At 36.2% G+C, this 25660-nt stretch overlaps 1 protein-coding gene across 2 annotated transcripts in view; it reads right to left on the reverse strand.

Moving 5' to 3' along the window:
• Window positions 1-25660, reverse strand: part of rbfox3a (RNA binding fox-1 homolog 3a) — a 458688-nt gene that overhangs the window by 306962 nt on the left and 126066 nt on the right. For both annotated transcript variants that reach the window (XM_087794610.1, XM_087794608.1), the window contains exon 3: window positions 7147-7199. The gene's annotated coding sequence lies outside the window, so the exon portion shown is untranslated. The remainder of the gene's footprint in view (window positions 1-7146; window positions 7200-25660) is intronic.

A 25660-nucleotide genomic window follows, 5' to 3' on the forward strand; every position in this document is an offset into this window, starting at 1 on the left:
GTGCCATCTAGTGGCCTTTCAAAGTAAAACTGCATCATAATACAGCATCAAACAACTGATGCTGTATCGTGAGGCCTCATCAATTCATCACTACATCTAGTTTGAGTACATTTTGTATCTGTAAAGCATCAAAATGGAAGACTTTTTTTTTAATGTATTTACTGCTGCTGGACTTCAAAAGAAGGGCAATAATCTGCTTTTATTATTTCACTGACACACCGGTGATGCTTCAGGACAACCAAAACTGATTTTCAACATCCATTATTGTCAAAATTTGAAGCCCCCCGATGTGGAGGTTTTTTTGTGTTGCTGCTCAACACAACAAGGTTTTCCCAACTCAGACTAAATCCCTACACTCTGTCTGTCTTCATGTTTGAATCCCAATATTCCATGAGATTTCCGTCTCCTCCACCTGCTCAGGTTTAATAGATACGTGCGTCTGATAGACAGGTCTGGACACAAAGCCCAGGAGACGACAGCAGATACACAACTAACTGAGTTTTTTTTTTGCAGTAGTGTTGCTTATTAAGGAATCAGAAGAGATGTTTAATGTACAGACAGCATCTGCTACTGGGAGCTGGAGAGTTAGTTGGTCTGATGTCCTCCGCCAATAAACCGTCTCTCTCTAATTGTAACGGACAGAGCAGATCTGATGTAGTGTGGCATGAAACATTTTTTTTTTCGGTGCAGGGATTGGAAGTTATGCAAAGCAGGTTGTCTTAAGATATTCAACATAGATTGATGTGGTTTTTTCGCGTACACATCGGACCGGATGTTTCCATTACACAAACACATTAATCAAGGTCGCTGCATTAAAAAGGGCCCGGCCGGCTCCCGGCTGATGGACACGAGAGACAAGTTTAGTTGCCCTGAGTTATGTCAGCCTGAGCTGCGTTCATACACTTCTGCCTCATTCCTGAGAGAATTACACCACATTCTCAGAACAGATGAAGTTGTTTTCTTTCAACTCGTCTTCATCCTTTTTTGCGCATCCCAATGTTTTCTTTGTACTTTACATCCCCTTGACTCTAAAGAAAGGAACGTTTCTTCGACTGGAGTGGCATTTGTATGGCTAAGATGCAGGGTTGTTAATCAGAAATTAGTATTAAGACAACTAGATAGAAAAATAGAACAATCAAAAATCTCCTGCTGTGAAGACTGAGGGATGAAGTGGGACTGTCAGGGTCTGTGTTATAGTGGTTCTCGTCATACCTTTCTGGGCACAGTTTTAGTGTTTCAGACAATCAAATGAGGTCTGAATAAGTTGATCTGTTGTGTGGAGTCCCTCAAGGTTCTGTTTTGGGTCCTTTATTATTTTTGCTGTAATTTATTCCCCTTGGTAAAATCATTCAAAATGATGTTTCTTAACACATTTTTGCTTTTTTGATCCAACTGAAGACCAGAGGATGAAAAGTTTAGTCGGTTGTTTGCTAGAAATCAAACGATGGCTGAGTGAAAACACTTTGCAGCTAAATGTGGACAAAACTGAAACTCTGGTTATTTCTCCTGATGATAAGGTTCCAGGGTTGAGTCAGTACTTAGGTGACTTAGGTCAGTCTGTCAAACTGAGCCTGAGAAACCTGGGTGTTGTATTTCACAAAGACATGTCTCTAGTACAACACTGCAGAAAACTGACCAAAAACTGTTTCCTTCAACTGAGAAAAATCTCTAGATTTAGGAAAGCGATGTCACAGCATGATCTGGAGCTTGTTATCAATGCGTTTGTGTCTTCTCGCCTGGACTATTTTAATAGTTTATTTTCATGTTTAAACAATAAGGAGCTGTCTCGCCTGCAGTTAATAGAAAACTCTGCAGCGAGAATTCTGACTCGCTCTAGTAGAAGAACTCACATTTCTCTGATCCTTAAAACTCTGCATTTGCTGCCAGTTTCTTTCAGGATCAACTTTAAAATTATGTTTTTTTCAGAGCTATTCAAGGTCAGGCTCCTCCTTACATCAGTGACCTGATTCAGCCTTACACCCCAGCTCGGGCTCTGAGGTCTGTGGACCAGAATCTACTAAAGGTTCCGTGCACACACATCCGGACCAGAGTAGAGAAATCCTTCCAGGCTGTTGCTCCTAAGCTTTGGAACGATCTTCCTCTCTCTCTGCATTTGATGGAGTCTACTGACTGTTTCAAGAAACAACTTAAGACATTCTTATTTGTGCAGGCTTTTTCTTAATTTTCTTGTAGCTACTATGTTTGTTAGCTTGGCTTTTTAGAGCATGTATTTTAACTGTGTATTGTTTTTGATTATTAATGCGCTTTGTGACCCTGGTCTAGAAAGGCCCTATTTTTAAATAATAACTTCTTACTCACAATCACTGGAGAAGAGCTCTAGCATTAGCTTCGTTGGTCACTTCTTTGTTCAGTCACCTACAAGCTTTGTCAAAATGTGCCTCAATACTTTTTTCTTTTTTTTCAGTTTTCAACTGATGCAAAGATATTCACTTGCTGACGGAGCATTGGAATAAGTGCTGAGTGGTTGTGTCCGCTGGTAAGTCAGGACACCAGTTTTTTTTTTCTTTCCATCACTGGAGGCGACACACTGAAGCAAAGAAATTGATCATCACTTCTTTTTGCTTCATCCTGAAAAGCCAGGAATATATTTTAACGTCAAAATCCCAAAGTTAGTGGATAGATGATAAATAGATTCCAAAATAATTGCTGCTCACTATGTGGACACTTGGGACAGGCTTTTGCTAACATTGAACATTTTATCAATGGATTTCTAGTACATATTTAGAGAAAGTTGATCCAGTTTTCCAGCAAATTTTTGAAAATGGAGCATCTTAGTATGCTAACAAATGTGCTGGTTACAGCCTGTTGCATCAGACTGACACACACATGTGAATACACAAACATGCACTCGCTGCACCAGCTATTTGACCTGGCCTGAACTATAAGGATTTATTTTTGTCTTCTGTCCATGGAAACTGTCTTCTTGATAGTCGTGTCAGGGTGAAGTCCAAGTGTGAATCCTTTTATTTCCAGCAAATGGTCCAATGGGATGTAGATGTCAACTTCTTTGCGTATGGGGTGCAACAAAATGTAATAAATTATGAATTATGAATTATACATTTCCAAGTTTCTTTTTCAGGGTTTTTTTTTTCTTCAAAAGATTCCTTGTTTAAAAATATGTATAAAATATACATCCTGTTTGTGTGGATGTTTTTGCCAGAGGGACCAGCAATGATAGAGCTGTGGAGTCAAGTCTTGTTAGGAAATTCAATTCGCAAAGACCCACTCATGTACGTTTGACTCAGCCAATCCCATGAGTTAAAGCCTGTATCATGCGTCTTGAAACTTCAGTCACAGTTCATTAAAAATGTCAGACATAAGTTGTATCATGTTCTTTCAAGAAGCCAACTGAATGAGTCAATATTTCCTCCCCCTAGACCAATTTATTTATTTTTGTCTGGATGTTTTTTGTGTATTTAACATGTTTTTCTGCAGTGTTGTGGTTTGCGTGTGACTTTTTGTGTCTGGTGTTGTATTTGTTTTCAAGTTACAGTAGTTGGGGTGACGTCTTTTTTTAATTACCTCGTTCATTTATTAAACTTTAATCTGTTAAAATATAACTTAGGATGTGTTTGTGTTCCTCAAAATTGTATTTCTTCCTCAAAGTTATTTTAGGTTTTCAGGTTTCACCTCAAGGCAAATCTTAGTTGGTTCTTTTGATATTGTGGATTTGTTGTTTGTTAGTTTGTCTGAATAAATTATATATCTGTTTCACTGAAACTCATTTGTTAGTTATCGTGGCTCCTTTCAAGTTGGAAATTTTTTTTCATGTATCAACTATTAAATTTAATAACAATACACTATTGCAACACTAATAGACTCAGGGACTCATTCATTCCTCGTGCTATTAGACTTTATAACTCTGAGTTTAGAGAGGATAAGATTGAAGATCTATGTTATTTGCTATAATCTATGCTCTTTATGTTTGTGCTTTTATCTTTGTTGTCCCTTTGCACTTTGTTCCTCTTCATGCTTTTATGAAAGTTGATGTATCATTTATGTCTGCTGTGTAATAGAAAACAAATTTCCCAAAGGATATTTCCAGAGGGATTAATCAAGTCTATCTAATCTATTCTAATCTAATTGAATCTAATTGAATCTAATCTAATCTAATATTATATAATCCAATCTAATCTAATCTAATCTAACAACATGTTTCACAACCCAAACCATAGACCAACCTTTTTAACAATATCATTACAATAAAGTATCACTCTTTGTGGCACTCTTGGTTTAAGTCTATTTCCTGAACGCTCTTCTCATTCTTCATGTAAGACATAATATTTTTAAACAACAAAAAATAATTACATACAATCTTGCAATCGTGAGATCTGTAGATTTTAACATGTAACCACCACCCTGCCAATCTTGGCACTGGCGACGAATAATCTGCCCTCATTCAGAGAGTCAACACACACTTAAAGGCTGTGGAGAATTATATTAGAGTGATTTACAGTTGATCTTTAGCAGCCGAGAGCTGGAGGGGAGCCTCTTACTTTCTCATTCAGAGGAGCAGACACCTGGGAGGAGATGGAAGATTGATTGTATGATGGTCCAGACAGACAAAAGGAATGTTTATATATTATAGATTTTAACTTATATATGTTTATATAAATATATTTATATATATAAACACATTCTTATGCCAGAGCTTCAATGGTATTTGTCAGAAATATTCCTGTGTGACCACATTCAAGTTTGTAAACGACTCTCTGTGATTAGGAATTCTTGTTGTCTGTTTGGAAAAACACACATTTTGCAACAAAAAAAAAGTGGTCTGACGACACCTTTGACACACAGCAGCAAGCAACACACACACACCCCTAGACACCTCAAAGACCTAAAATTAATAGGTTTTGCTTCATCCGAGGCTTATGACCTCAGGCTGTGTTCAATACAAACATGCAGCCTCTGTTCCTGCTAATGAGGCAAAGACTCCTCGTCTCAAGGTGAGTCAAATAACAATAATAATAATAAAAAAGTTATGCTTGCTGTTGGAAAATAAATTAGTCAAAGAGCAGCTAAATTGTCATGGCCGGCGGCGTTCTTACATGATGTCTTTCAGAGCGGCTGCTGCTCCACATAAAACGCCGCGCAGTGAAAAGCTCATTATTGTGTCAGAACTTTATTGTTCCCTAGCATTGAAAAGTGGAGTCAAAGGCAAAGAAAAAAAAAATCCACAATTGTTCCCTCCTCACTTGGACAAACTTGAGTTTGCTGATGTTTTCAGAAAAGAAATAGATTTCAAAACCTTGCAGTGAAAAAGAACTGACAAGAGTATGTAGAAAATAAATGCAAAACGGTAATATTAACATCTTTTTATATGTGCTTCAGTCATTGCCCTCCGCTCACATATGCTACTATATATTTAAGAACATCTGGTTTAACAGCTCTGCAACAGGAATCATCATAAACTCTCTCCTATGTGACAGAATTCCATGTTTGTATATAACAAATTGACAAAGCGAGTGACATGCAACACAAATCAATAATGAGATTCCATGTTGAGACTTTTTTTTTTAAACCATTGATTTGTTGTCAAAAGTGATTCAAGGATGGAACTGCAGCAAAGCAGTTTCATCCTCATGGGCTGCCAAGGTTTTATGGTGATCAGCAAAGCCTGACCCGGTTAGTAAAGAGTAGTGAGATGAGAGTTGGCAAAAATAGTCAAATCTGATGTGTTTGATGTGTATGAGACTTTTAGTAAATATAAAGCCAATCAAGATGGGACTATTACCAACGAACAACAGCAAAACAACAACCATCTACCTTTTAAACAGATCCTTTGCTGTCGCTATGGAACACCTCAAGTTCTACAGCCAGTGTATCCTGTGGTGTACCGCAAGGGTCAGTTTTAGGGCCGGTATTATTTTACGTACAGATATACCTGACACTCAGAGACTCTGGAGGTCTAGCTGCTGTTTTACGTTGTCTAGACGACGTGACCAGTTGAATGTCTCCCCCCTCTCGGAAAATATTAAAACCACAGCCAGAAACCAGTTTTAGCCTCACTGCACTGGCTTACTATGCGTTTTAGAATTAAACATGTTCCTGATTAATTTTAAAGCTTGCCGTGGTCTGGCTCCCTCTTAAATCTCAGACATGCTGACCCCCTATGGTTTAAAAAGAAAATAATATATATTATTATTATTATTTTCTCCAAATACAATCCAAGTTTTTATATCTTCATACATGTGTGATAAGTACCCTGAGACTACACAATCCGTTTGTGTTTAATAGTTTAAAAGTCAAAAGACTGAAAAAAAGAGAGACCCTTGAGGAATACAGGTTGAACGTTGTCAAAGCAAAAGCTAGAACCTTGATTTAGAAAAACATTTAAAAGACGTAATTGATGTTGCAGCCTGTTGCCATGACATTAACTTAGTGAATTAGTGAATCAACCTCCTAGAGCAGAGGTAACTAACCTGTCAATTGCTTTGGATGCATCGTGATAGTGAAAATAATGGAAAGCACATATAAATAAATAAAGCATCATTCAATTTGCCTTAAAATGGTTCTGTTTCACAGATTCTCCTGGCATAATAAGCCTCTGGGTAACAGCTGTTTAATAAAGGCTGAGATCCTGCAAAGGAAGGCAAAAAAGAAAGACATGGAACCAGCAGCGACACCACAACAAAAAAACACTGAATTTTAGCTGGATTTTTAATATTGGATATTGGACCTCGGTCGAGCTCACCGAGTGTGGCAATGCTGGAAGACTTAGTTTTGAACCATCGATAAACTCACCATTTGTTCAATTTGATTTGTTAAAACTGTGTAAGAATTCTTTTTTTTCTCCATTAACTATCAAGTTATGTGATCAATCCAATTTCAATTTTCAGAAAACAAGAAATAGACATGTGGTAGTTTCTACTGACGACCAAGTCTAATAATAAATTGCTTCAACAGGTAGATGCAGGATGTTGATTTAAAAAATGAAGGTGAATACGTTCTTCATTTTTAGTATTTCCACAAGAGGACACTGAGTAGGTCTTATTTAAAATACATTTGTGTTAACTCTAGGTCAGACACTTAAGAGGAGAAACAACAGCAACACTTTTGAGGAGCGATCCACAATCGCATCACTCCAGACCTGAACAAAAGCAAGAAAGGTCGACTACTTACAGTGTTGTTGAGATGATGAAGACTTTGGAATGTGTCCCAGGTTGTATAGAAACCTTCCAAAAAAAAGAGAGAGATTAGATGAATAAGTTATCATACTGGAGCTGAATTCTCAAGCTCAGAGTTAACATAATTGGCTGCAGAAGTGTTATCAGATGTTCACTCATGAGGTTGGGCAGCCTCCAGTCTATTACGCACGGATGTCACAGAGATGGAGTCTCTATTACAACAGACATACACCACAGAATAGAAGTCATCGCAAGTTGCATCAACAGCCCTGAATACAGCTCGCAGCAGCAGCTTTAAGCGGGATGATGACAGAGTGGTGGCGTGCACGTGAGTCACATCTCGACAGTCTTGATGAAGTACCAGTATAGAAAGTCATGTTACACAGCCCGGCTGTCAATGAGCTGAGATTAATTAAAATAGCTTGTCTATCTCCGACTGGCAACATTAAAAGTCTGTCCAAACACTCAGCGTCGCTTGTCAAGTCCCTCTGATGATATTTTGTTTTACAACATGCAGTCATTTAACTAAAAATTACGCAGATGCTTGAGTTTTCCAACCTGGACAATAAGATTGTTTTTTTTTCTTTTCTTTTCCTTCGCCATTCTGCTCACCACCCATGGTGGAAACTCTCTTGTTGGTAGACAAACATTTAGTTTTATTTGCAAACAATTACCCAACTCTGCTCCGGCAGTTCCCAGAGAAGTAATAAAGAAACTGACTGGATGAATTAACTTTTATTTTATTGCAGGCCAGACTCGAGATGAACTGTACCGACTACAGGAAGAAACAACTTGATAAAATAAGACCCTCACAGAGAGTCTGACGAAGAGGTTCAGTGTGTTTTGACACTGTTATTGATACCATTGTTGCAATTTTGTCTTTCGTTATTCGATATGAGATTCATTTAAAGTGTGTTTGTGAAAGAAAAGAGTTAAAAACAGGAAAGTATAATGAATTTAGGGGATACTAAAATAATCTGTATCATGATACAGTGTCTTAATTTTGAAAGGCCACTAGATGTCACTCTCTGCTTTATAATCTTTGAATGTAATCAACTAATTAAATGAAACCTGGCATCATTTTCACTGAGAGTGCCATCTAGTGGCCTTTCAAGCTGTATCATGATACAGTCTCTATATAAATTAAAAGTCAAGCATCAGCAAGAAAGGTTTACTAGACTTATTAAATGATTGAGTCCCACACAGTCTCATTGAGAGTGTGTTCATAATAAGCTTGAACGTCGATATATGTTTTATTTTTGTAACTACAATAATATGGTAATAATTTAACGTCTGTTGAGATTCAATTTAAAAACATTTTCTTATCTTTCTTCCAATACATTTTTATTATATTTCAGCAACCCACTCTGGGGCGAGAGGCCTCAACAGATCACCAACCCATTGCTGGGCACACAAAATTGTGTATAATTTAAATACATCAATGAACATTTTTGTAGTGTTGAGGGAACTACATAGTAATCGGTTAATGAGGCCTCATGATACACCATCGACTGCTTCATGATACAGTGTCTTCATATTGAAGGGACACTAGATGGCACTCTCTGATTCAAAATCATTGGCTCTGATCTACTGGTTCAATGAAACCTGGTAGTGATGGGTGGATGAGGCATCATGATACAGTTTGAACGGCCACTAGATGGCACTATCGTTTTAAAAATGACGTCAGGTGTCATTGAATTAGTAGATCAGAGCAAAATATTATGAAGCAGAGACTGCCATCTAGTGGCCTTTTTTAATTGTATCATGATACAGCTGGGCGAATCACCAATTCAAGGAGTTGCCTCAAACTGGAATCCGCTCTGCAACCATCTTGCTCTGATAGTGTAGCACCACTACACCACCATGCTAAATATTAATGTCAAAAAAATGCCTCAAGCCAAGGACAGAGGAATTCTTAGATACTTGATATCCATGACAGATAAGCGCATTAATTATGGTAATGTGGTAGAATATTCCGATGTATTCGCCCCAAACAAATTAGCACTTTGCAGCTTGTCGGTTGAATACTGACACGTCTTCATTAGTTCACACCTCTGTGAAGTTTTAATGGCTGCCGCACTTGAAGCTGAAGTAGCTATAGCGATCGACGGGGGAGCCAGCCAGCAGGCCAGACAGATGGTGTTTCATGGCAAAACAAACTATGGCTAAACAGAAACACGCCGCCACACTAACAGGCTGGCAGCCGCTCACCGTGACTGCCTTTAACCGGTGCAATTAAAATATTTTTGCCTCGATAGGAGGGGAAGTGAAAGATGCTGGAGATTCAACTCGTATGGCTATACGGTACCACGGCCAACCTGTTGCTATGGTTACTGACTTTTGTTAAAGATGCTGCGGGGATGGAAAGAGGCTGTGCTTCAATAATGCAGATGTATGGACTCGCTCGTTTCATTAACCCAGATCAATATATTAACCCTTGAGTCAGATTGATGTGCTGATGAAGCTTTATCAAGCAGTGTCCTATTGTAGAGCTCAGTAGGTGGCGCTCTCAGTTTAAAAATGATCTGAGGTTTCAATAAAATAGGTGTTCAAATCACTGGAATTTTTCCAGGAGAGAGTGACATCTAGTGGGACTAGACTATTGCTTTGTGTAAGCAACGCATTATTGCTCAAAAGGCGTTACACATAATAACAGTATTTAATTTGTCAAAAATAGATATTCAGAAGATGATAAATGGTTCACTCTGTTTACAAAACCACATGTTAACTAGTTGGTTGTAACAATCAAAACGAACAGAGTGATTTACAAGGCAACAAGTAATGATTTTCAAAGGGTGGGAATACAATATATGTCCTAGTTAGATTTACATGGATTATGCAGATGTTTTTTCAAAGGGTTGAAATAAAATCTACCTTCTTGTTAGTCGTACAACTGTTATGTAAATTGGAGGATTTACGTGGAATTAAGTGTGTTTGAGGAAGAGAAAATACTATTCACTATTTATCGTCCGCTATCTGATTTATTATTCTTTCACACGTACAAAGAAATAAATGTTTATTCAAAGCCTTCGTTGATACAGTAGAAACGAGACTTCCTTGTTCAAAAGTCCTGGTCGGTGATTGGTTAGCGTCTATGAATTAATCCCAAGAAAAGGGAATTCCTGAAAACAGGGCAGCTGTCCTGACTGGAATTAGACTAGAGCAGAACATGCAGTAAAAAATGTAAATTTAGCAACTGAGGTTTTATTATTTAAAACCTTTTTGTTTGTTTTCTTTCTTTTCATGTCTCCATGGGATTTCTTATTTAGATATTTAACATGTTGCTGCTGTTTAAGAAGGGTAAATACTGCAAGCTATTGAGTCATCTAGTAAGTCTTATGCTATCTAGAATTCTAACCGGTGATAATTTACGTATCTAGCTCAGGGAGGCTTTAAATTTTTATATTGTTATTGTTATATATTTTGGTAGTTTTTTATTAGCTACGTATGAAATCCCAGATTGTGAAAAATAAATGGACATGAATATAATTCGAAAGATCTGAGCAAAAATGTTCAGCCGGATTACTTTCCTTTCGGAATTCAGTTCCCTCTAAAACAAACAAGACAAACAGAGAAAATAGAAGTAGAGACAAACCTAAACAAATCATCTCAGCGCTGATATCTGAAGCCAATCACGTTGAACTAACCCAAGGCCTCATGGCTCTTGTCAACATCCCAGTGTTTGTCTTCCATACAGCTGGATATACAACCAGGTCCCACTGGAGCCACCACAGGCAGAACATGACAAACAAACGACATCGAAATCAAACACCTTTACTTCTTCCTAGAGGCTCCTTGTGCGAGCAACATGTTTTGAGGAGCAGCAGTGTCGCCATATTCTTGTGTCGCTTCTTTACAGCTGCGTATTGTTGCTCACCCTAAACAAACTCAGAGATGCCGACACGATATTGAACATGTGTAAATATATTTTTGAATGAGGACGTTATTGAGGGGATCTGTTTGTCAAAGAGTATGTGAAAGAAAGCATGAGTGACATAACAGTTTCAAAGCCATGCTAGTATCTTAATGTTAGTTACACATGTATCTAAAGTTAGTTACACAAGTATCTAAATGTTAGTTGCACATGTATCTAAATGTTAGTTACACATGTATCTAAATGTTAGTTACACATGTATCTAAATGTTAGTTACACATGTATCTAAATGTTGGTTACAAGAGTATCTAAATGTTAGTTACACAAGTATCTAAATGTTAGTTACACATGTATCTAAATGTTAGTTACACAAGTATCTTAATGTTAGTTACACATGTATCTAAATGTTAGTTACAAGAGTATCTAAATGTTAGTTACACAAGTATCTAAATGTTAGTTACACGTGTATCTAAATGTTAGTTACACATGTATCTAAATGTTAGTTACACATGTATCTAAATGTTAGTTACACAAGTATCTAAATGTTAGTTACACATGTATCTAAATGTTAGTAACAAGAGTATCTAAATGTTAGTTACACGTGTATCTAAATGTTAGTTACACATGTATCTAAATGTTAGTTACACATGTAAGTAAGTAAGTAAGTAATATTTATTTATATAGCGCTTTTGTATCTAAATGTTAGTTGCACAAGTATCTAAATGTTAGTTACAAGAGTATCTAAATGTTAGTTACACATGTATCTAAATGTTAGTTACAAGAGTATCTAAATGTTAGTTACACATGTATCTAAATGTTAGCTACAAGAGTATCTACATGTTAGTTACACATGTATCTAAATGTTACTTGCACATGTATCTAAATGTTTGTTACACAAGTATCTAAATGTTAGTTACACATGTATCTAAATGTTAGTTACACATGTATCTAAATGTTAGTTACAAGAGTATCTAAATGTTAGTTGCACATGTATCTAAATGTTAGTTGCACATGTATCTAAATGTTTGTTACACAAGTATCTAAATGTTAGTTACACATGTATCTAAATGTTAGTTACACATGTATCTAAATATTAGTTACACATGTATCTAAATGCTAGTTGCACATGTATCTAAATGTTTGTTACACAAGTATCTAAATGTTAGTTACACATGTATCTAAATGTTAGTTGCACATGTATCTAAATGTTTGTTACACATGTATCTAAATGTTAGTTACACATGTATATAAATGTTAGTTGCACATGTATCTAAATGTTTGTTACACATGTATCTAAATGTTAGTTACACATGTATCTAAATGTTAGTTACACATGTATCTAAATGTTAGTTACACATGTATCTAAATATTAGTTACACATGTATCTAAATGTTAGTTACACAAGTATCTAAATGTTTGTTACACATGTATCTAAATGTTAGTTACACGTGTATCTAAATGTTAGTTACACGTGTATCTAGATGATAGTTACACAAGTATCTATATCTTAGTTACACATGTATCTAAATGTTAGTTACACATGTATCTAAATGTTAGTTACAGGTGTATCTTAATGTTAGTTACACATGTATCTAAATGTTAGTTACACGTGTATCTAGATGCTAGTAACACATGTACCTAAATGTTAGTTACACATGTATCTAGATGCTAGTAACACATGTATCTAAATGTTAGTTACACATGTATCTAAATGTTAGTTACACATGTATCTAAATATTAGTTACACATGTATCTAGATGCTAGTAACACATGTACCTAAATGTTAGTTACACATGTATCTAAATGTTAGTTACACATGTATCTAAATGTTAGTTACACATGTATCTAAATATTAGTTACACATGTATCTAGATGCTAGTAACACATGTACCTAAATGTTAGTTACACATGTATCTAAATATTAGTTACACATGTATCTAGATGCTAGTAACACATGTACCTAAATGTTAGTTACACATGTATATAAATGTTAGTTACACATGTATCTAAATGTTAGTTACACATGTATCTAAATGTTAGTTACACATGTATCTAAATGTTAGTTACACATGTATCTAAATATTAGTTACACATGTATCTAGATGCTAGTAACACATGTACCTAAATGTTAGTTACACATGTATCTAAATGTTAGTTGCACATGTATCTAAATGTTTGTTACACATGTATATAAATGTTAGTTGCACATGTATCTAAATGTTTGTTACACATGTATCTAAATGTTAGTTACACATGTATCTAAATGTTAGTTACACATGTATCTAAATGTTAGTTACACATGTATCTAAATATTAGTTACACATGTATCTAAATGTTAGTTACACAAGTATCTAAATGTTTGTTACACATGTATCTAAATGTTAGTTACACGTGTATCTAAATGTTAGTTACACGTGTATCTAGATGATAGTTACACAAGTATCTATATCTTAGTTACACATGTATCTAAATGTTAGTTACACATGTATCTAAATGTTAGTTACAGGTGTATCTTAATGTTAGTTACACATGTATCTAAATGTTAGTTACACGTGTATCTAGATGCTAGTAACACATGTACCTAAATGTTAGTTACACATGTATCTAGATGCTAGTAACACATGTATCTAAATGTTAGTTACACATGTATCTAAATGTTAGTTACACATGTATCTAAATATTAGTTACACATGTATCTAGATGCTAGTAACACATGTACCTAAATGTTAGTTACACATGTATCTAAATGTTAGTTACACATGTATCTAAATGTTAGTTACACATGTATCTAAATATTAGTTACACATGTATCTAGATGCTAGTAACACATGTACCTAAATGTTAGTTACACATGTATCTAAATATTAGTTACACATGTATCTAGATGCTAGTAACACATGTACCTAAATGTTAGTTACACATGTATATAAATGTTAGTTACACATGTATCTAAATGTTAGTTACACATGTATCTAAATGTTAGTTACACATGTATCTAAATGTTAGTTACACATGTATCTAAATATTAGTTACACATGTATCTAGATGCTAGTAACACATGTACCTAAATGTTAGTTACACATGTATCTAAATGTTAGTTACAAATGTATCTAGATGCTAGTAACACATGTATCTAAATGTTAGTTACACATGTATCTAAATGTTAGTTACACATGTATCTAAATGTTAGTTACACATGTATCTAAATATTAGTTACACATGTATCTAGATGCTAGTAACACATGTACCTAAATGTTAATTACACATGTATCTAGATGCTAGTAACACATGTATCTAAATGTTAGTTACACATGTATCTAAATGTTAGTTACACATGTATCTAAATGTTAGTTACACATGTATCTAAATATTAGTTACACATGTATCTAGATGCTAGTAACACATGTACCTAAATGTTAATTACACATGTATCTAGATGCTAGTAACACATGTATCTAGATGCTAGTAACACATGTACCTAAATGTTAGTTACACATGTATCTAAATGTTAGTTACAAATGTATCTAGATGCTAGTAACACATGTATCTAAATGTTAGTTACACATGTATCTAAATGTTAGTTACACATGTATCTAACTGTTAGTTACACATGTATCTAGATGCTAGTAACACATGTATCTAAATGTTAGTTACACATGTATCTAAATGTTAGTTACACATGTATCTAAATGTTAGTTACACATGTATCTAAATGTTAGTTACACATGTATCTAAATATTAGTTACACATGTATCTAGATGCTAGTTACACATGTACCTAAATGTTAATTACACATGTATCTAGATGCTAGTAACACATGTATCTAGATGCTAGTAACACATGTACCTAAATGTTAATTACACATGTATCTAGATGCTAGTAACACATGTATCTAAATGTTAGTTACACATGTATCTAAATGTTAGTTACACATGTATCTAAATGTTAGTTACACATGTATCTAGATGCTAGTAACACATGTTAGTAACAAATGTTAGCTACAAAAAATACAAAATTGCGGCAAATGCTTATTTTATTTTTATTTTCATTTAAAGAGAAAAGATACATGAAACAATATAAGGAGATTTAACTTTTTATACTGAATTTATTGTATTAAAAATAAAGCATTTATTACATTTCCTGAAAGCTTGTACACCATTATCTTATTTTTTAAATAGCCACACTTGGTTAGTTTGATTATTGAGTCACACAATTAAAATATTTGCCGTGTTTGTTTTATACTTGTTTTGTACTGGCCCAGCAACAATTAATCTCAAATGTGTATGAACCCCCTTTATTTTTCATCATCTACAATTCCTGCTTGAGATTAAAGTCAAAACAAGAAAAATCACACTGACCAATAAATCGTTTTTTTCCCAGAGCTCAAATTCATTTTCTCGATTTCTGTAAAGTGTGTAACATCAGTGCAGCCTCCATGTACCTACTGGCCCACTGTCATACTGTGATTTATAGAAACAGTTCACCAACCAAATTAACAAACATCGCCACTCACATCCCCTGTCGGCAGCTGCCTGTGAATAACAAACACACCGAGGGAATCCATGCAGACCATCCTGACACAACTCTTATGGATATTAATATTTCCTTTCCCTGTCATTGGTTATTTATTTACCGTCGTTCCAGCCCACTCTCCCTGCAGTATTGAGACGATCCATCCTGTCAGATTTATCCTGTTAAACAGGGTCGAGGAAATAGGGAGGGGGGGGGGGGTGGTCACTTTAGATGCTGCACGTTTTGTGTTCTTATGCATCACTGTATGATGGCAGCAGGGGACTGTTTGTTGGAGGTAATGAGTGCATAGTAAGAATGTTATTAAAGGCTGTAAGAGGCCCACTGAGGCTTTTCAGCAGAAAAAAAAAAAAAAAACACTTTGAAAAAAGCCACTCGCGACCTGAAAGTGAAAGTAATCTCTCATCTATCTTCTTCATCCCTGTGTTCAACTCTCCTTCGCTGCCTGTCGGTCTCCGTCTCCCTCAGTCATGCTTCATCTCCCCCACGCTCACCATCACTCCCTCCATTGCGCCGTCTGCTTGTGACATTCATGGTCAAACACTTTTGTGACAATAAAAACATGCTGTAAATCTCAACCAAAGGAATGCAATTGGACCCCAAAAGTTGTCCTGGAAATAAGAAAAATGCTCTTCATCATAAGTATTATCATTGTCAATATTATTATTATTATTATTAATAATAATTATTTGATTGCAGGTGTAGATGCGAGTACCATGAATACATGTTTCTGTGAGTTATGATCAAAACCTACTGAAGAATGAATTCCTCCAGAAGTGAATGGGCCATCTGACAACGGTAATCTGCGATCCTGTCAACCAGCGTCAGGGTGCGAAAGAACACGCGGGTGGTTCTATCTGCCAAATGTATCTCTTGTTGATAAAAAATAAAAACTTCATCATGTTGGAGCTGCCAACGCGGTTCTGTTTCTGGATGAAAAAGTGATTGGTGGGCAGATGTGTCCCACTGAAAACTTATTGTTTATAGGTAAGGTGAAAAAACGCAGAATTCTAGGAGAGGAATAATGAAATATAGATTTTATTCAGTATTGATAACATCATTATTTGTCTTTTTGGAATGATTACTAGACAGTTTTATGGTCACAGGCTTCCAAAATGAAATGGAAAACACTTTCCATTCCTATTTTATTTTCTCTGCGAAATCGGAAAGTGTTTTATTCTACTTTTTTCAACTGTTTTCATCTTTAACCTGCTTCAGCTCGGCATCAACAACAATTCAAATACCACTGACCCAGAGACAACACAAGGGTTACTTAGTTTGTTTACTTGTTAGTTTTCAACTCTCAAACTAAACAATTTCCCAAAGGAAATATCCCTGAGGGATCAAAGTTCTACCCAACCTAACCTAACCTAAACTAAAATGATGTCACAACACAATCTGGTGTTTATAATCCATGCGACTATTGTAACAGTTTATTTTTGTGTCTAAACAAGAAGGAACTCTGGAGCGAGAATTCTGACCTGCTCTAGTAGAAGAACTCACATTTCTCAGATCCTTAAATCTCTTCACTGGCTGCCAGTGTCTTTCAGGATCAATTTTAAAATTCTGGTTCTTACTTTCAGATCTATTCCTGGTCAGGCTCCTCCTTAAGTGATCTGAACCAACCTTACGCCCCGGCTCGGGCTCTGAGGTCTGTGGATCAGAATCTACTGATGGTTCCTCGCACACGGTTCAGGACCAGAGGAGAGAAATCCTTCCAGGCTGTTGCTCTTAAGCTTTGGAACGATCTTCCTCTCTCTCTGTGTTTGATGGCTCTACTGACTCCTTTAAGAAACATCTTAAGACATTTTTATTTGTGCTTTTCCCTGATTTTCTGGAACTCCTATGTTTGTCTTATGTGTCTTGGCCTTTTAAATCATGCATTTTAGCTGTGTAATGTTTTTGATTGTTAAAGCGCTTCGTGACCCTGGTCTAGAAAGGCGCTTTACAAATGACCTTTACTTACTTACTTACTTTACTAAAGGTTCATATAATGATGCGAGAAGAAGACCTTAATTATTTTTGTTTTGCTTAAATATTTTGTTTGGTTTGCTTTATTGTGTCACACAAGATGCATATCATTACAAAAGGGATTTTAATTGAATCTTGACAAAGTTTAATTGATTTTAAATTTTTCTGTCATCTGACCTGTGATCATCTGAGACACACGATTGATTGTCAACTGTTATATACAAGTATTTTTAAGAATGAAGTTCCACACATCTCTACTCAAGAGCCTTGATCTTATTTTGAAGGGATTTCTGGTTGGTCCATGTAACTTCCCCTCAGACCCGCAACCATAAATATATATGATTTAATTTTAAGACATGGAAAAGTTCTTTCACATTAAACTGAAGTGAAAGGTTGGATGCATTACTATGCATTACATTGAAGGAATTCAGTTCCTCACACTTGATTTTAATTCTAGAAGCTGGGTGGTTGGTAAATGTATCGGCCCATCCTTGTCTTCACAAGAACGCGATCACTTCCGAAGAAGTCCACACCGACTGGAAAACTTCCAGGGAGCAGACGACGGGCAGAGTGAAACCGAGGAGGACAGAAAACGACTTTAAATGGGGTCCTTCAAATTGAAAAAGAATTTACCCCAGGATGCGGGAATCCAATTCCCTCCAGTCCGATGGGATTGGCATTGAGCAGGGTAAATAAGGATGGATTGTTTGTCCGTTAGCCCACTGCGGCGTGAATCCACCACTTAAATTTAAAGTGACAGATACACCCCCCCCCCCCCCCCCCACACACACACACACACTCCAAACCACATACCTGAGCTAAACTCTGTTCTATCCCACTTTCCATTGTTTCTCTTTATCCAACACAACTACTCCTAATGAGGAAAATAAAGTCACCTACACACTCACGACTCCACACACACACACACACCCTCCGCCTAAACTTACATAAACCTCCCCTGTAGTGTAGAATGTGTCACAGAGAGCGTGTGCTTTGTTTTTATCTCTACAATATGTAACCCCACCGGCTACTTCAGGGAGCAGCGACTTCTAACAACTGTAATTAAAAGATGAGGATGACGAACGATGTGAACACTAATAATGATCAAGCTTAGCTTCTTCATCTCATTGAATCATTACAGAGGGCTGTAGTTGAACAGATAAATAATTCTTAAACAATAAAACTTCATTCGGAATAATTGCTCAACGTTAAAAAATTCAACACAAAAGTACTTTTCCATTTTGTTGGATTGTTTCTTTGTAGTTACCAATGGCATTCGTTTTTGAGATTCACAGCCATCTTTTTCGCTTGTTGCATTTGTTTGTACTTCAATTTTATTTTATTTTATATTTGGCTCATTGATTTTCACCTTAATGTCAGTGTTTTATACAAGAACCTTTGACTGATTAAAACCTCTGGTCCTTGTACAACTGAGATACAATTATTTTGTAAATATAATGCTTATTATTTAAGAGGTTAAAAGTTTTCTTTTTCAAGAAATATTCATAAATAACAGTTACTGTGGCCTCACTTAGAAATGACATATCACCTCAATAGAAGGACTTTTCAAAGTTTTACAAAAACATTTTGAAAATGTAATAGATGAAAGTCACGACTTGATACCAGTGGGTGTCCTGCTTAACAGGTGGAAAACAATGAACTGGATTTGAAGTTTTGGACTGAAGGGTTTAATGACTTTCACAGAGATGTCGATATCTGCAGGTGGCAGCTGTCTGCCCTGCAGACGTTAGACGTTCTTCTGTTTCTGTTGAAGACTTTAAAAAACGCATTTTAACCTAAATAGGAAAATTATACTGAAATTTGACCAGGTAAGAATTTTAACAGAAATCTGGATCTTGAGGAAATTTCAACCAAGTAATAAGATTTAGTCTAAGAAACAGCATTAATAAAACAAGTTACACACACTTATTTGTTGAGTGTATGAATTATGATGAACCTAAGAAGTGATCATGTACTATCAGTGTCGGGATGCTATGAAAATCAGCACCTCCAAATCTGGGTCCATGGTTTTCAGTCGGAATAAGGTGGGGCGCCTTAAGGGGTTGGGATCCTGCCTCAAGTGAAGGACTTAAATTATCTTGGGGTCTTGTGCATGGGTGAGAGAATGATAGAGTGTGAGATTGACAGGTGGATTGATGAGTTATGCCGCCGATGCCCCGGTAGTTGGTAGTGAAATAAGAATAAAGCAAAAAGGCGAAGTTTTCCCTATAGATGTTATGTATCTCTCTACAACAAGATTACAGGTACAATCGGCCAAAATTAGTTTTGGGCTCTCCTTTTGTGCTAGGGTGACAAGCCTGGCCATCCGGGAAAGACTTGGAGTAGAGCCGCTGCTCCTTTGTTTTGAGAGGAATAAGTTGAAGTTCTTGAGTATCATATAAGGATGTCACTTGGAAACCTCACTGGTTAGGTTTTCAGGGCATGTCTCAGCAGTAGGCGAGGACTGAAAACTTGTAAAAAAGGAAGCGAAAGGGGGAGACAGGAAACGAAAATTTGAGAACATAAGATTTTGATGATATTTGAGAAAGATTGTTCTGAATCTCAAGAATTTCCGCTCATTTTATAAATTGCAGGTCCAAAAATCGACCATATTTCAAACATACATACATATAAATATACACTTATCTTAACATGGAGAGTGTCAAATACAAAATATTTATAAATTCCTTCTTCTTCTGCTGGGATAAAGGAGTGCGAGTCAGGGCACTATCAGTGTCAGGGGGGAAACAGGTAAAGAAAGTCATGGCACTCGTGAAGTTTTGCCTCCTAAACCCGAGCTGAGGGATTACCCACCAAGGTCCATCTGATACCAGCACAGTTTGCGAATCAAGCTTAGCGAGTGATTCATATCAGCACATGTTGGGGGTGAACACTTTGAAACCAAAGCACACAGTCAGCCAGAAAATACAGTGGCCCATCAATTACAGCGTCGTTGCCGGCGATTTCAGGCAAACATCGGAGTATAAATGCACGTGCTTATTGCATTGGTTCCGTCTGCTTTGATCATTCATGCTTTCGAAGAATTCCAACACACACAGACACACAAACAACCACACAAATCCGTCTGAGTGCGTTTTTGCAGCTTCTATTTTCCTGGCCAAGCACCGAGTCACTTCATGTTGCGGCAGGTAATCACAGGATGACAAGGTACGGGCCGCTCTGATTTACTGCGCCACCTTGCCTGGGGGTTAAAAATGGAAAAGTGATAAACATGAGGGGAGAACACACCCGGGGACCCTCGACAGGAGGAGAGGGAGTGTGTGTGTGTGTGTGTGTGTGTGTGTCTCTCCATACATGAGTGTGTTGAACAAAACATGTCTCTCATAAATCTTGGACTTGAGAGGAAAGGAGCTGATGGTGATTTCATCCGACTTATGTTCCATTTATTTGGTTTAAACAGCGTTAAGATGATTATTCCTAATTTAAGAGTTGATGAAGGAGAGAACACAAATAGACAAAGTGTATTCAGATGTTCCATTCAGGAACTGCATTAACCCTTTCAGGATGAATGGTGACATTTTCCTCAGTAATTTTGAAAAAAAATAGTCTTTTAGCTCTTCATCCAATTAATTTTTGGTCAAAATAATTCAAAAATGATAGAGATTTATTTATTGTCCCTGTTTTTAAACTGAGCACTGTTGTCAGATGTTAAAGGATGGTCGTGGCATAAGCTCAAGTTTCTGTTCAATCCCCCTTAAATGCCACACCAAGACTGAGATCCTCGAGGAGCTAATCATCATTGCCCTGCTGGAGACAATATGGTAGCAATTTTGTCATCAGGAGTAATCATGGGTTTTAAGGTCTTTTCTCAGGAACAGTTCAGTGTGTCACTGGCGACACGACACAGTTTGATTACGAATGCAAACCACCACTTTCAGCATTTATTTATTTTCTATGCAAACATAGAAGAAAAGGCTCTCAGATATAACTAATAACATGTTCAATACAACACCATTATTTGTTTCTGGACATTTCTCTGTTGTTTATTACAATCCAATGTCTTTTATTGTTGCCAAAGTAGACCGTATTGATGAGGTATGGCGTAGGTAAAGTCTTGGATACACCCTGTTGTTTAATCAGAGAACGTTTTTAGTTCTGGTTTGCAAAACGTTGAGTTTGGTGAAACAAACGCAAGAAAGAATCCGCCTAGTCGATTTGGTTTCCAAGGGTTTTAATGTGACGCTTAGGTGAAGTAGGAATGTGTTCCTGGCAATAATAATACGCAATATAATCATTGTCTGAGGTTCATCAGGATTAATCCAAGCTTTAAATACTATGGTGAACGTGTACATTGTAACTATTTTTTTATGGTAACATTTCTATAGTTGTATTACCTAAAAAATTAGAGCAGGGGTCGGCAAATGAATTTTCTCTGCGGCCACATAATATACTTGTGTGTGAGGGGCCGTCAATCCAAAGGAGAGGAGCTATGAACTAAAATATGAAAGAAAAACTTAAAAAAAAAAAAAAAGCAAGTAAGAATAATAAAGAATGAAATATCAATATAAAATAAACCTGTCAAAAAACAAAAATGTCAAAACACTTTTATAAACCTTTCATGTAAAAGAAACTGATGGGAAAAAAGCTTATTCCTCTAAATATGATGTTAATAATTTTGATGGGCAAAAAATCTTCATAAAAGTAAAAACAAAAAAATCAGAAACGAAAAGAAAATGTATATATATATAGAGTTAATACAATAATAAACGCAATATTAAATTGTAAGCTATCCGAAAGAATGTCTATGTTCTACTCTGACCTCTTGAGGGCCGCATGAATACAGTCAAAGGGCCACATGTTAGGTGTGCATTAGAATGTTAACTGTACAAAAACATCATGGTGTATCAAGTGTATATTATCAGTTCATGCTGTAAACACTTCCATTTGAGTGATTTAAAGCATAAACACAAACATTTGGTTTATTCATTCGAACATGTACAAATAGGTTTACATTTGACATAAAAAAAACATCAATATGCAATTTATAAATAATAAAAAATATTATTTAAACAAGGCATACCTGAGGTTCAAGCACAAGGGTATTTGCAGCACTATAGAAGTGTTCATGTCTCCCACAGTCTCAGTTATAGACTGTACATTTGAAACATTTTTTAAAACTACCACAAAAGTATTTTAAGACAGTCAAGTCAAATAATAACATCACAAAGTGTCGATGCTTATTTCTAAACACTATAGGATAAGAAAAGATAAGATAAGATATCTCTTTGTTTGATCTCATTTTGTTTTCATCAAATGTGACCCTTTATTAATATAGTTTAAACAACCCTGCTTTAAATGAATGAGATTAAGGACTACACAAGTGACACATCTCTGTCTTCACTTCCAGCAACATTTGAATAACTTGGTTTGATTCAGTGATTTTCAGATTAATTAAATTGTTTTTGCACTAAATGTTATCACGTGATTAACCTTGTTTGAATCTTAAAATAAATACAAATAATAAAATATATTAAACTGATTTAAAAATAGTTTTGCGAATTTTTTTTATTTTAATATACTTTTTGGGTTGGAAAATCCAATGTTGTGCCACAGTACACACACACACTCAAACACACAACCTACCTATGGTTGCAGCCTACCAGCCCCTGAACTAAAAGACCTGAGTGCAAAACCGTTAGAGTCCCTCCTACTGGTGTACTCGTTGTACTGTACTTGTACCGCCCACTGCTGCCAGCCTCCTCCATCTGCAGCACACACTGTTACCATTATAGAAGCAGCGCTGAGGGATTCAGCTTTTTTGTTTACAATGATAATCTCAGAGGAGGAAGGATATAAGATGGGTTTGTTTTGGTTGGAAATAGCGCGGGTGTAGGTGTGCAGGCAGCCATATTTAGTGTTGAGATCAATAAGAGAGGATGGTGGATGACAACAGGGCCGATGAAGGGAGGAAAAAAAGAGTATACACAGTAGGATGATAGCATCTAACGGCAGAGGAGATGGAAAGTAGGGGGAGGAAGACAATGCAATAGACATGATGAGGGGTTGATGGAAGCAGTAAGTGATATAAACTTTTGAATCTTGAAAAAAAAAAGTTCCATTCGCGCCTCAAGTTCAACCCACCTCACCTCCTCCAGAGATGGTCTGCAGCCGCCCTGGAGGAGACGCTATTAAGATATTAAGACAATCTCACTTCGTCAATCATGCGGAAGTTAAGTCTAATAAAGATTCTTTATTTCCCACAGCAGCACTGGGAGGGTGTTGTTTTGCTTGAGGAGAGAAAAACACAGAAGCAATCTGTTTCTTTTCTCCCCCTCTCTTAACAACTGCCATTTTCCTCACTTTCGCTGCAGTTTTGACTCGTGTGGGCGTTCTTCATTGTTTGCCTGATTTATTAAGACAGTCTCAGTTAACAAGACCGTCAGTGCGGGCGTTGTCATCTCTTAATTTCATCTATTCATCTTAGCGCAGCGGAAAGTGGGGGGAAAAGAAGCCATATCAGTCCTCGCTAATTCCAGCCCACAGTGGAAAACGAGAAGTTGGAGTGGAACTTACCAAATATGATGTCTCCATATTAGAGAAAGTTAAAATATTTGAAGAGGGCTACATCACAATAGAATACACGAATATTCTATTTGTAGGCTTGTCAAAAGATTTAAATCGAGCTGAGCCTGAAGGCAGAACACTGTATTTTGTAACACAATTTCCACAGTAAAGCTTTGAATCTGGTTCATGGTTGAAATCATATCTAGAGAATTGAATTTGATGAGTTGGGTTGAATCTATCACAGGGTCTACGAACATGACGAGCAAGAAATGCACAATTTATGGTTACCAACCTAATTGGGGACTTTGGGAGGAAATCAGAGTGCACAGAAGAAGAAACTCATTGAATAGGGATAATGTACAAATGTGGAAAATTGAAAAAAAAAAATCACAGACACTACGATGAACAAAACAATACATATTTTATATGTGTCTAGTAAAAAAAAAAGTGAAGTGAATTTTAAATATGAATGAAGGTAGATAAAGTTTTTATTTGAAGAAAAAATACTTAAATGGAAAGTATGCATCACCCAAAAGATCCACTGTATTGAGTTTGTGATAAGTTACTTTATAATAGTATTAATAACTTACTATTTGTTTCGAGAGTAACTAGTTACTAGGGAAAGTCACTTTTTTGTAAGATAGAGGAAGAAAGACACATTGGCCAAGTGTGAGGGCCATTCTGGATGCTAGGATTATTCAATGCAGACAAAAGGAAAGAACAATAAATGAAATAAACAAAAACAAATAAAACATATACTTTTCCAATTAATTTAACCATCAGGAACATTAACTCACAAAAGTAACCTTTTCTTAATTTTCCTATTGCTCACAAACCTATCAGATAAAAACACAAACAACCTTGAAATGATGAAATGGTAAATAATAGAAAGTGTTAAATAAAACAGTGGACTAATCAAAATGTAAGCTTGACCAAAATCCTAATTTTGGTCTTACCGACTGATGTGTTTATTGTCTAACTTTTTTATTGAAGTGATACAGTTTTTAAAATAGTGTTTTGCAATGTGTTTCTTCCAGTCCAACTAATTTAAAAAGAGTACTAACGCAAAAATCTATCAATTCATCATCGTGTATGTATATAAATTGTCTCTTATAAAGAATTAAAGTCAGCTGACATGGATCTCGGAACACTTGTGTTACTCCCAACACTGTTAATGATTTATTTTACATGGAGAGTCTTCTTCTACATATGAAGAGAAAACATTGGAAAACCAGACAAAGCACAAATGTAGTTTAACACATGACACAAGACTAACTCAATAATAGTAAATCACAACCTCAGATAAAGAGCAACTAAAGCCAAGAATCCAAGTAAATAAGACTCTGATCAGAGGTCAGGTATTTCACTCTGCTGCTTCTCTGACCTCTGACATTAAGGCTCCATCGATCGCTTGTCCATCTCCTCCAATATTTATCTCTCACTTGTGGGATCTGTAGTTCACCATGAGTTTATTGGAGATGCAGCCCAAACAGCGAGACGTACACAAGGAAATATCAAAACCATTGATTGGTTGGTTCTCTCTGTTGTGCACCTGCATTGGACGTTGAATTATTTAGAGGGGTGGGTATTGCCTGGAGGGGGGTTGTTA

The sequence above is a fragment of the Callionymus lyra genome, chromosome 6, assembly GCF_982586985.1.
Source record: "Callionymus lyra chromosome 6, fCalLyr1.hap1.1, whole genome shotgun sequence".
Classification (NCBI taxonomy): Eukaryota; Metazoa; Chordata; class Actinopteri; order Syngnathiformes; family Callionymidae; genus Callionymus; species Callionymus lyra.